Source organism: Pomacea canaliculata, linkage group LG10 (assembly GCF_003073045.1).
Source record: "Pomacea canaliculata isolate SZHN2017 linkage group LG10, ASM307304v1, whole genome shotgun sequence".
Taxonomy (NCBI): Eukaryota; Metazoa; Mollusca; class Gastropoda; order Architaenioglossa; family Ampullariidae; genus Pomacea; species Pomacea canaliculata.
Genome location: NC_037599.1, coordinates 6,703,442 through 6,714,827, shown reverse-complemented (window position 1 = coordinate 6,714,827; position 11,386 = coordinate 6,703,442). Strand labels below are relative to the sequence as shown.

Genomic DNA, 11,386 nt, shown 5'->3' with positions numbered 1-11,386 from the left:
TTTTTGAATGTTTATTTCTTATTTGTTTTGTGTGGGTTGGCAAGTGTTTGCGTAATTTGCTTAATTTTGTTGTTGTTGTTTTTTTAAATTGTATTTTACCTCTTCCTTTATCTTTTTAGTTTTTGTTTAGCTGGTTGTTTGGTGATTTGGGGCGTCATGTGAATTTCATCTGTACATTAGCATCTCTACACTAGCCAGAGGGACCACATCCGCATGTAAAGATCTCGCCTGCACGGCTGTTCAGTCCAGGGTCAACACGTTCTCTGTGTGTCTAAGTTCAGTTGGGTTTTTTTTTCTGGACAAAATGGAGGTGGGGGTATCATCTTTGAAGACGAAGGTCAGTGTCGAGATACAAAGAAATCGGGAACAATAAGCATTGGCCTTCAGGGTTGAATTTAATCTGTAAACTCAAAGAAACGAAAAAGAATTCATTGTCCTCCTATGCTGACTGCGATCTGACGAGGCCGGAGACTTTAAAAGCTACGAAGCTAACCAAACTCACAGCAAAGAAAAGAAATAAATTTTAAGAAAACAAGACAAATGTTTGAAACGTCACCCACCTATAGCGAAATACTGCGATGTTGTAGTAGTAATAATAATACGAAGACGAAGAAAAGAATGGTGTTAAGATAATACTGCTAATAATAACATGCTAAAAATAGCAACAAACTAATTGTAATAATATATTCTTATAAACAATGGTAAATTGTCAACGACATCTCAAGATTTTTTTATGGTAATACGGCACACGCCAGCTATTAGGGCGGCGGCAGCCCTAGTGAGCATCTCTGAGCTCGTCTTTCAGGTGAGCGCTCGTCACGGGAGACGTAGCGATAAAACTTGTGGTCTGAACTAACTGCGCCCACGTGCGTGAAGCGGCTATAAACAGTCCGGGAAACGGGTCCGCATTAATCCGCTAACTACTTTTTTTAGGAGGAAACGTTTTATCTGCAAATAAGTCCCAAGGAAGCTTTCTTCCCCACCAGTAGTCTAACGTGAAACTAGCAAAATGAGGAAGAAATTATAGGCATTAATGTCAAAGGGAAGAATCCTGGAGCTGGTTTTTTAATTTTAAACTGTGGTTTCAAATATCATTGTGCCGCTTCCCAGCGTGGTTAGAACTGTCAGTCAGACAGTCCAGGCAGTGAGGGCGAAGTCGAGGAGAGTCGGAAAGTCTGGAGGATAAAGAGGGTAAACGGATAAGAGATGGGGGGAGTTTCTGGGGAGGTGGGAGGGGAGGCGGAGAACTATTAACTATTTGCACGTGCTCACGTGCTTCGCTGAAGATGCAATGATAACGGGGCAGGTGGGGAGGCTGGAGTTACTTGCAGGTAAGGTCAGAGCGGATATCTGGTCAAGGTCTTGACAGTCGACAAGGGCCCTACTCCGGTCCTACGCCCAGGTTGGGTACTCGTGAAGTTCAAGGACATGTCTTGGGGACGAGGAATAATGGGAGACGCGCGCGCGCACACACACACAGATCACTGGTACTGGGTTCTAGAGTTTTCAGAAGAATGACTTGTCTGAAGCGTGCAGTGTTTGCTAAAGTTTGACTGTCGAAAAAAAAATAAAATGTGTCTCATCCCGAGAAACGAACCGATTACTTTGGCGCGACTTAATTTTCAATGGTGTTTCTCTTCGCGAAAAGTTACAGTGTAGGATCCGCCACCAAGCGCCACTTGTTTAACTTTTTATTTAAAATACTGGCAAAAAAAATCCAGCGATAAACGAGGCCTCAGTAGTTCGCTGGTTAAACACTAATGCAGCACTAATTTGTAAACTGAGAAACTATAAAGCGCAGCTGCTGATGATGGAGTTGGGGAGGGGGAGGAATAGCGGCCTACAAACTTCATTTCTTTTTTGATATGTGCCCTAGGATGCGACTGAAGACGAGCATTAAACGGGGCGTAACCTTGTGGTTATAACTACAGGCCAAGGAGCTCAGCTGCGGAGCAGCATTTTGAAGAGATCGTAAAATGGTGGTGGGGATTGAACCCCTGGTTGTCCGCCCAACAGTTATGGGAAAGGAAAGGTAGAACTCGGTGGAAGAGGAGTAGGTATCCACTTGCAGGTTCCCTGCTGATGCGGCCAATAGAGTGTGGTAGTTTACCTTTTACCTGTCAACGGTGACAACTCCTCAGGAAACTTTTCTACCAATCACTTCAGATGCTGATTTCTGTCGTTGCCCAGTTGGACTAAACTAAAGGTAAAGGGTATTGCCTACCGAGCTCAGGGGCTCATGGCGGGCGGATGGAGGAGCCTAGCATCCCCTTTCTGATAACCTTCACCTTGCCTGATGTCCTGTGAGCTGCTGGTGGTGAAGGGTCAGAAAAAGAGTGTAAAGCATAAGAGTAATTTAATTATTATAACTTGCTCTAGCTAATAAAGCTATTAAAAATATATCGAGGTAAGCCTTAGATGTTGGGAAATGATCCTGCGCTTATCTTAAGGCCAGCCTTTGTGATGGCATGCCCTCTTCATCCTTTTTATCTTTTCTTCTCGCCAGTAATGTAAAGTAATTATAAAATATACATTTACATAAAAGATCGCTTAACATAATTCTATAAACGTAAATTGTTCATAAATTTCAGATCGGCAACACATTAACATATTGCAGCAAAAAAAAAAAAAACAAACAAAAAAAACAAAAAAAAGTTTGTACAAAGGTTTACAGGAAGCATAAAAAGCCCTTCATATATTTCATATATTTTCCAATATAGTACAATACTACCTTATTAATCCGCAAGGGCAAGTACAATGTTTTTATAATTAAATTTTTCAGCCATGCCTGCTTTCCATGTATGCACAAGAGCTCTGTCTTCCCGCAAAGGTACACACATGTACATGATTATATCTTTATTAATTATGAGAAAATTAAGAAAATATGCTTAGTCACTTCCTTAAAGTCTTCAATTTAAATCTTTCACAGTCATTAAGTAGCTCTTGAGAACTATTCCATTAGTATTCGATGTTCTGTTGAGTGTTTAATGGAATAAAGTATTTTAACGCGACAAGTCCCAGGATATATGTTCTATTCAAGTAGCTCAATATTTTACACACTCTAAAGATATTAGAGACTGCAGACGCTGATCAACGCTAAAAATATCGAGTTCAAGACTCAAATCGAATAAATTATTCGTGTACACCACAAATTTTTCAGGATTTGGTGTTATTTTCGAACAGAAATGATTTTAGCATATATTAATAATGACGAGTACAGACTCCGTTTGCATGTTATGTTGCGTGTGTGCGTGAGTGTGTGATTTTTTTTAAGGGGGGGAGAGGGGTAAAGCGCCATGAACTTGTTCATAAGGCCCAGATATGGGCTATAAACGTTTAATATTACACCGTAAGCCACTCTGAAGGGTTGTAACTCTCTCGAGAATTCTTTCAACGCTGCAATTTCGCAAACAGCTCTTATCTCCCTTATCTGCCTCTAGCGAGGACGGGCACAGCCCCTGGCAGCTCCGATTGCCAAAAATGTATGGGTTCCACACAGTTCTTGGGAAAAGGTGTATGCAACCCATATTTTTCAGGATTTGGTGCTGCAAGCGGCACATTTGTCAGGCGCATAATAGTCTCATCAATCTTCAAATACATTCAAGGAAAGCCTAGCAGTCTGAAAGAGCGAAGGGCAGCCAGGATGTTAACACCTTCACTAACTGCTTGTCCCCAGCAACTGCTCGGGGATTAGGTTACACCTGAAAGCACGCGCTGTAGGGGTGAGTTACCTGCAAGCGTGCCTGACGCTTGACAACTGAAAGAAAATGTATATCGTGCGTAAGCATCTCGGGTAGCTTTCAGCCGCACTGTGGAATGCGTTTGTTTGTAAACATCGCCGCAATAAATCGTTATTGGCAGAAAGTGGAGCTGTCCGTGCGTCGACCCGCTCACGTGCAGCTGGTGACGACGGGGCGTGGGCGAGGAAACTGCGGGCGGCAAGCGTTTTGCGTGTGGCTTGCACTTTGACATGAGGCTTGAACTTTGCACTACGTCACGTACTCGTCAGATTACCTACGGGGCAGCGACTGTCATGTCCAGGATGTTTTGTGAAAGTTGACCAAACACCATGATGCCAGTTATAGAATCAAGAAGTTTTGGAAGTGAAGTTTTAAAAATCAGAGACAATTTTTTTATTATTAAAAGGCGCACATGAGCCGTAGTGATGAAGCGAGGGCAAGTTGTTGTCCTGGAGCAACATTATGTAAGGAAAAGCGTATTGTTTCCGAAGTTGTAAGTCAGTGTACAGAGACTTCAGATGTTTTACCCGTGGAACCATAGTCATAAAGCGGTGGTAAAGATGCTCTGCGGTTAAAAAAAAAAGGAAGAAGTGCCCGCATGATGTAGGCATTGCAATGTGACTATGGAAACACGATTCTTTTCCTTGAGTTTCTGATTTTGTTCCAGAGAAACAACTTCCTCTCTCTTCGGAAGTGCGGGTCCAGGAGTTAAAACAAATTTAGCATGTTGTCCGAATTAAATTCTTTCAATTAATTTGTTTAATTCTTTAGAGCACAATACTGCTAGTTATATGTTACAATTGCTAACTGCTTGCAGTCTGTATCCTCATAATATTTTGATAGATTTAATCTCAAACCTTCAAAATTTAGTGCCTGTCACCAATACAGCGAGAGTTGGCTGTCCTAGGTTCAGTTCTCGTCTCGGGAACGCTGTTGTTGGTTTGTTTTTTTTCTGCATATGGCATCTGTTTACAGGGCCGGCTGGCTTGCTGTGATATAGCCTGAGCTGCTGGGTCGGCGTAAAACATCTAGCTCTACCTCCCTCAGTCCATTTGTCTCCGCACACACACACCCACTTGCTTTATGTCTTTCTGTGCTAGCGTTTTGGACGAGTTACCTGGGCAAATGCATTAAGTAATTATGTGAGGAAAGTTAACAGGTCATAGAAACATACATAGAAGCTAAACAGTTCGTATTTTCTCTCTGTACCATAACGGAGATATGACGATGACCTTTTTTTAGGACGCTAAACAAGAACGACATGTACAGAAATTATGATTTTTAAAGCATGTCCAAATCGACGAGCAATACGATAAACTGGAAATGCAACACCTGTTTGGGAGTGTGGTTCCATGATCGTGTTTTTGTTGCTTTACAGTTATTTCCAGAGCGCGCTCTCTCTCTCTAGCAACTCTCTCCCTCTCTAGCACTCTTATTTTGTCTTACCCTCATCCCCCACCCTCATCCCCCACCCTCATCCCGTCACCCTCAACACACACAAAGGTTTGTCACTGTCTACAAGTGTTTTATTAGCAATAAAAACGCTCTAAAACAGTAAATAAAATTACTTAATAAATTTCTTTCATGACGAATTTTCACAAGCAGTGTAACATTTGTTTGCCTTTTATTGGCAATAAAACTCTTATTGGTGGTTTCACAAAACACCGGAAAACATTTTTGGGGGGCCACCCAGCCGGGACTCATTAAGGAAAAGCATTCATGTGGTTCGGATAATTTTCTTGACTCCGCGGAAAGGACACGAATGGAGTGTTTACATGTCGGATTGGAGTTTCTAAGACACGCGTGGCTCGAACCGGGGCGCTGTCTGTTCCGCCGCCACTGCCCATGTCCACTGCGCTGCTTTGTCTTTTATTATTTTCGCCTTTAGGGTGGAGGGTGGTGAGGGTGCGAAACAAGATGTGAATATAGCCACGTGAGACTGGGCTGGTGGGGTGAGAGACAAGCTGACTTTGAACCTCCCTTGTTACCCACACAAAAGGGTTGGGGGTTACAGGAAAAGACGAGAAGATGAACGAGAGAAGGTGGAGCAAGCAAAAAATAAATATATAAAAAACTAACCAAACAATAAAAATACACAATCTATTCCCCCAAAAGAACAAACCAAAATAAAAACAGATTACTTGCCATGCGCATGCGCTGTACTGAGGTATCCTCTCGTCTTTTCCGGTTCTCTTTAAGACAGTGTCATTGAGCGACAGTCGTCATCATCAAGACAGTGCGTCACAGAGCTACAGTTGTCATTATTAAGAAAGTGAGTCACAAAAAAAACTACAAATAAAACAAACATGGCTCCAGTGAGCGCCGTGAAACGTTGTGATTCTAGCGTCAACGACGACCGTTAAATTAGATGGACCACCATCTCTTCCGCGACAGAGACCATGGAGACAAAGAATTAGGCGAGGTTTTGGATGTGTTCCATTATTTTTAATGTTGTTCTTTCCAGTTTTAACCTCCATTATAAAGCTTCACGTAAAATATTTTGCACAATATGGTAGCGCCTACAATCTTCACTATATGACAAGCGGCAAAGCTAACAGACATCACATGAACGTATCAACTTTATTCGTTTAAGTATGCTTTTATTCCGAAAATGTCTACTCCATACTTCTGAACAGCCAAATTTACGAGGAAGACTTACGAAAGCAGAATAGCGTCACGCTATATATATTATATAATATAGACTCTTTACATATATAATAAAATGACAGCGTGTCTGCTTTCATAAGGTTAAATATATGTATAGACAGATTTATAAATCGTTTTAACCCTCTAATCTTTCTTTACCTCCCATCACTGTGACGAAAAAGACTTTAGCGTGTTCCAGAGGCGAACGGAGCGTTTTCAGAGCCAGGGGCCGCAACCCTCCGCTGGTCACCAGCAGTTAATCTTCCATAAAGTCAAAGTAACATTTTAGTCATCTAGCAATAAAATCAGGAAAGTAAGAGAAATATACGTGAATTTAAAAAACTAAGAAAGATAAAGGGATCGAGATGACACACGGAACTGTGAAAGACCAGACGACAACCAAAATAAGTGGATAAGACAGAGCCAGTGTGGCATAAAATGAGAACAAGTGAGCTTCATAATAAGAATATTTGAGTTTTATAAACAAAATTATCCTCCTTCATCTGTCAACCATCTAGCTCTACCTCCCTCAGCCCATTTGTCTCCGCACACACACACCCACTTGCTTTATGTTTTTCTGTGCTTGCGTTTTTTTCTTTATTAACTTTCTTTTTTTCTTTCTTTGTAGCTTTCTCTCTTTCTTTCTCTCTCGCTTTCATTTCGTTCTTTCTTTCTCTATTTCTTTGGCAAGTTCAAGCGAGCAACTATACCCGGATGTCCTTTCTCCTTAGTTTTCATCAAGCTCCACCTAAGCATTAATGTCAGAAGATTACAAGCTTGGCACGTGCTTGCGGCCTCCGGTCTACGGTCATGCGCTGCACGGGTGCGGGTAGCCACGTGTCACCCACCCGCAGGCCCTCAGCGAAAATAGCCAATGGTCAGCCGGCACTGGCCACCACGCACCCTGTCCACTCGCCCCATGTGTCTGCAGAATTCTGCTACCAAAGGTTAAATGACAAGATTTTATTTGGGGAGCTGAAAAAGAATGAATGGAAAATATCGTGCGCTTTTTAGTCAGTTTGAAGGTATAATAAAGGCAAAATAAAACTGTTTAGAATCTCATACAGCGTGTGATCATTTATTTTCATGTCTGTTCAAATGCAAACTATACAGATTCATCAATGCCATGTAGAATAATGTAAAAGTAAGAATTACGTGTGAAGAACAGTTCACTGATTAAACAAATCGTACTAAGGGGTAAGGCAAGGGGACGTGTGTAGTCCTGTATTATTTTCTCTCTTTTTCAATGAATCGGCAATTAATTTAGAAAATAGTTTTTAAATGATTTAGTTATTGGCTTCAACAAATAAAAAAAATTGTAAAGAATTTAGCATATCTTTTCTATGCTTTTTTTTCAATTTAGAAAGTCTACAGTAAAAGATTAAGCAATTGGTTTAAATGCATTGTTTGTATTTAACCTTCATATATATATATATCTATTTTTGAATGTAATACTTTACTATAATTGTCACTTTCTCCCCCTTCTAAGTAGCAATGGCCTTTAAATGAATAAAACAATCAAAAGTTCATGAACACATTTAAATACTCATATAATTAGACATACAGATGCTTGCATAAATGCATACTTACAATCACGCATACATGTTTATTATTTTGGTTTTCTATAAACCTGATTTGATCTGTATTTGGGGATTTCGCGCACACGTGGTTTCTCTCATCCCTTCCCCCACCCCATTAAACTGCAGGAGTCGCGGAACACGTGCGTGTGGGGCTGTGTGCGTGTGTGAGCGGTGGTCTCCGCGCACTTGGACACATTTTATCCACAATGGCGTGTGTGCCTGTTTGTCTCTGCTGGTCTGTTTAGATCTGCTGAGAGAAACACGGGTATAAACATTTTGAGTTCCACTTAACATCTATGACCTTCCCGTCAGCGAAGAATCCATTTACCTGCGGAATTATTATTTTTCTCTCCACAGTAGGTTGCGTTCTTTACCTTGGAAATGTTTCTCTCTTTTGGTCGTCTCGACAATAAAGCTCGGAACCTAATGAGTCTGATGTCAGGCCAAGCCGCGGGAACTCGGCCCGTGTATAGGGCACGCCAACTCTCGTTCCCGACGGAAGCAGCTTGAGGCCTTTGACAGACCTCTCCACAATAAATTAATGGGTCGGTCTTCTGTTTCTTGCTTTATCTCTGCTGGATTCTGAAGACCCTGCAACCGCATGTACCAACGTTCACCTGTTTTGCGCAAGCGGTGGCACCGCCTGCTGGTAAATGTTCCTAATACCGAGCCCTAGCAGAGTTCGCATTCAGACATGGACTATTTATCCCATGGGTAAAATTACGCTAACTTGGATAGAGAACTAGCGTATTGAATTAAACACACAGACTTCTGGCTAACTTTCTATTTATGAACCACTGTAGTTGAAGTTTCCTAAGCCACCGCGCAGCGAGACTTCCAGATTTTGAAAACTGACCCCTGTATTCTTTATCTCTTTACACTGCATCATCAACCAGAGCAACAGTGAAGTAATGGTCGTATAGATAACATCTTTGAAACTTCATTTGAATTGATCAGTTGTTCTTTTATGACTAAAAAGCTAGAAGTGGTATTGGTAGACTGTTTGCGGTATTCAATGATGCATTTGGTCATTCTTTCCCGTTTTCTTGTAAATAACAAATGTTCGTTTTCAAATCACTTAACAAAACTAACCAGCTTTTCACTAGAAAAAAATTATATACATATATTTTTTTTCAATCGAGCCACCTTTGCTTCTATTAGTCACATATTATGTTCTGTATATGTGGCTATTTCTTTACGTCTCACGCACAAATATAAAAAAAGAAAAAATCTTGAAGGCACTGAAGATTCTTTGAGCCTCTACACAAAATGAGGTGCCGGTGCCCAGCAGAAACTAAATTAGAATAAGATTGTAATGACTTCTAGAAAATTATTTTGATTTTTCAGCCAGAAATGAACAGATTGTCTTCTGGGACAGATAAAGCCGTTATGCTCTTTGGATGCATGCTTTTAAAAAATAACCGATTTTAATCAAAAGCAACAATACAATCACAGGCAGAAATCATGCACATGCACCTGCACATTTCATAGCTTACAACTTCCTTCAAAGATAGTGCAAATGGCTGTAACATTTTAAACCCGCCATATTCTGCCATCATTAGTAATTGGCAGATTGTCAGAGTCCTGAAAAGTGAAGCATAACTACTTCTGCAACATCTTCTTTCATGGCCACCAGCGAAAAACAAAATCTTTTTCTTTGTGACCTCCCAAAAATCTGGGCAACTGCAGAATTTGTTTATAAGATGGTCACAACCTGCCCATTGTAGCATATGTATTGTTGGTCGTAGCAGATCACCATGCTTGCTAAAAATGAATAGGATGACCGATAATGACAGGTCATCACCTATCTCACTCTCTCTTCAGAACATCTCGTTAAACTGGGGATTGATATACAGGTCATCTACAGTTCCAGATAACCTCAAGGGTCATTTTTGGTTCAAGACAAGTTTGTGATTACTGATCTGATCCAACAGAGCTGCTCTGATGTTAGTGCATAAAATATCTTCAGAACCCATCTTCTAAATCAGTATTGAGACTTTGCACTCTGATAAAGCCTGCCATGCTCTGCCTCTTTCTTTATTGTATTAGCACACCTGGCGGTAAGTTCTGCCTTCTTCAACTGAAGTTTGCACTGGTTTTTCAGCAGCTTCTCTGACAACTTCATCGGCATAAGTTTCTTCTCTTGATTGTTATGACTATCTTAAATTTCTCCCCGTGATATGGCCTTTGCAGCTGACATGATGCTAAGTAACAACATACTAATACACACCACTGTCCTGTTGCCAGTGGAAGGTATACAGTACCTGGCTACTTTATTGGTGAGATGGATGTGCTTCACCATGATGTTGATCTCACCTCTCTGTTGCTGTCCATACTTGTCATTTTGCAAGAAGTCCGACAGCTGGGTATGAATAATAAGCAAAATATTCTGCATAAACACATCTATTTCTCAGCAACTGACGCAAATGTAGAAAGCAAGCAAATTAGCCTTGTTTAAACTGTACTGTACATTTACGCTCATTGAAGAAGAAAAATAACTCCTAATTTCTTGTTCTTGTTTTCCAAGCCAGTATCAAGGTTGAAACGATGTATCCATAAAAATTACCCATTTTCTCATAATCAGCATCGCATCAATAGAATTGAACTTGTAGTCATGTCGAGCAGTATTTTTTAGATCAAAACTTTTAAATGAAATCATGAAAATACCATTGCAAAAAAATTCAACCCTCTGTTCCTTATTGTGGCACGACAAGGACGATTTCTGGCTTCCGATCAGTTTAATTGTTTAATTTTCTGACAACATTTTTACATTAAATGAACCTCAAAGAATGAAATAAATGTAAGAACTTACCAACCATCGTTTTCAAACGGAGCGGCATAAAGAACAGGGGAAGAAACTCCCCCCTCCCAAACTTTCTAAATTGATCTTGTTTTCGCCCATGGGGCGATTGTCAGTGGCGGACGATTTGAAAGTATTTTTTCTTCACATTAGAAATGTGTGGGTGTTAGTCTCTGAACAGAATTAATATATTGTTCAAGCTTTTTACATTTTAGAACACTTTTTGAATCGAAAATCTTCAATCCTCAAATTAAAGCCTGTTCTCTCCCCTTGATTACGACATTGTCTATTTTTAGATCGTTTAATCTCACGTGTAAGAATTCAATGCGAAAGTGTAGTGGTACTCCGGCCATCACCAACTTTTGTCGCCGCGGGCTGAAGCAGATTTGGGTAATGTAGTTCAAAGCCGTTTTTTTACCATTTATTTTGCATCTCTTCATAAAATAAACCATGCCATTTGATAAAAAGAACATAATCATTTTTTTCATTGATGTGTTGTTGTTCAAAACATAATAACGATAATGTTTAGTGTGTTGGAAAGTAAGGGATCGTTCACGAAACTACGTCACAATCACAACAGGAATACCTATTGAGAGTGGCCTTCCCTTAGCTCGAGTCGC

General features: G+C 40.5%; 1 long non-coding RNA gene across 1 annotated transcript; it reads right to left on the bottom strand.

Annotated features, from left to right (window-relative positions):
- Positions 1–8,052: 8,052 nt before the first annotated feature.
- On the bottom strand, positions 8,053–10,792 carry LOC112573928. The gene is made up of 3 exons (XR_003101303.1): positions 10,779–10,792; positions 10,231–10,328; positions 8,053–8,557 (listed from the first exon to the last, which is right to left on the bottom strand). It is a non-coding gene; the product is annotated as an uncharacterized LOC112573928 (long non-coding RNA).
- Positions 10,793–11,386: the final 594 nt, after the last annotated feature.